The 1,877-nt window shown below is 41.1% G+C and overlaps 1 pseudogene; it reads right to left on the bottom strand.

The window, feature by feature from the left end:
- Positions 1-920: 920 nt before the first annotated feature.
- LOC102823843 lies at positions 921-1,875 on the bottom strand (annotated as a pseudogene).
- Between the last annotated feature and the right edge of the window lie 2 nt (positions 1,876-1,877).

Genomic DNA, 1,877 nt, shown 5'->3' with positions numbered 1-1,877 from the left:
TATTTATCCTTTTGTGACTGACTAATTTTATTCAGCATAATGTCCTCCAGGTTCATCCATGTTATGAGGTGTTTCATAGAATTATCACTATTCTTTGATGCTGCATAGTATTCCAAAGTTTGTTTATCTATTTTCCCATTGATGGACATTTAAACTGTCCCCAACTTTTGCTTATGTGAATAATGCTACAATGAATATTGGTGTACATATATCTACTCATGTCTGACTCTTATTTCTTGGAGACATATACCAAGTAGAGGGATTGTTGAGTGATAAGTTTATATTTGTGTTTCCAGCTTTTTGAGGAAGTGTGGTACCATTTTCTACAGTGGTTGAATCATTTTGTAGCCCTGTCAGCAATGCAGTCCCAGTCTCTTCACATCCTTGGCAGCATTTGTTGGTTTCTGTATTTTTGAACTTTTATACTAATGCTGGGGAAAGATAATATCTCATTGTCATTTTGATTTGCATCTTTCTAATGGCTAATGATTGTGAACATTTCTTCATGTTTGTTGTCTTCTTGAATGTCTGTCTTCCTTGGTCCTTTGCCCCTTTTAAAATTGGCTTGTTTGTCTTTTTCTTGTAGAGGTGTTGTTGTTAAGTGCCATAGAGTCAGTTCTGACTCACAGCGATGCTATGTAGGATTTCCAAGGAGTAACTGGTGGGTTTAAACTCCTGATCTTTCGGTTTTTAAACTTCCTGATCTTTCGACTTTGAGGCTCAGTACATTATCCTGCAGTGCCATTCCAGGACTCCAGAGGTGTTGTAGTTTTTTATAAATTTTGGAGATTAGGCCCTTGTCTTATACGTTGTTTCAGAAAAACTTCCCCCTTTCTGTGGGCTCTCTTTTCTCTTTTGGCAAAATCTGTTTTTTTTTTTTTCAGGATTCAGCTTTTTATTGAACATGTTAAAAAAGGAATTTAGTCAAAAAGACCAAAGTCCATGTTATCATCAGACTCTTAAGACCCTTCTTTCTTTGTTTCTACTTTCTTCTTCTCAGCTGGAACAGCAGTGGTGGAGGGTCCACTTGCTGGTACAGGTCCACCAGCCCTCACATTACAGATGAGTCTCCTAATGTTGACTTTGGCCAGGGCTTTTGAGAACAAGCCAGGCCAGAAAGGTTCAACATTCAAACCAGCCGCATTAACGAGGTCCTTGATCTTGACCCCTGTACCAGTCATCTCCTCATTGTGCAGTATGAGGGCCCAGGACATGCAGGTGAGCTTGGAGATGGTGGCTGTGGTGTGGGGGTGCTGGACTGGTGTTTGTCAGACATGGGCTAACTGCCAGATGAAGTGCAGGCCTCACCCCAACTTAACCTTAGCTTCCTCAGAAGAATTGAGCACCTTAGTGGCAGCTGACAAAAGAGTGGCAAAATATTTTGATGCACATAATTGTCTAGTTATTAGGAGGTTCAAGTTATTTTTTTTTAAAGTTTTTATTGTGAATTATGTGATAGTTTACATGGGAGAACATTATCTTGACATTCATCCTATCGTATTTCATTTCATTGCAATGATTACAATCCCTTGCATGCATCATTAAACAACCAAAGGGTACACCCCACACGCCTGCCTCCCGGCTGTCAGAACACAGCCCCTCTCCCTCTCTGAGTATAGAGTCCCCAGCCACTCCATCTCTCCATGTCATTGTCTCTGCCTCCATCCCTGGCATCACCGCTTCTCTGGATAGGGTCCCGCACTTTGCTTTTCTCCCTTGATGGTTCCAGGGACCTCTGCTCCTGGACTGCAAAATCAACAACTCTCCTCCTTTTGTTACAAAATATGTACCTTTACCTTTCCAACACTCACAGTCAGTCCTGATAGCAATAATTCCCTACTGAACCACCAGAGTCTTATCTCCATCACCTTTCATCA

The sequence above is a fragment of the Chrysochloris asiatica genome, unplaced genomic scaffold (genome assembly GCF_000296735.1).
Source record: "Chrysochloris asiatica unplaced genomic scaffold, ChrAsi1.0 scaffold00066, whole genome shotgun sequence".
NCBI classification, from domain to species: Eukaryota; Metazoa; Chordata; class Mammalia; order Afrosoricida; family Chrysochloridae; genus Chrysochloris; species Chrysochloris asiatica.
The sequence above is the reverse complement of the archived record's forward strand: the minus strand, read 5'-3'. Positions and strand labels throughout refer to the sequence as shown.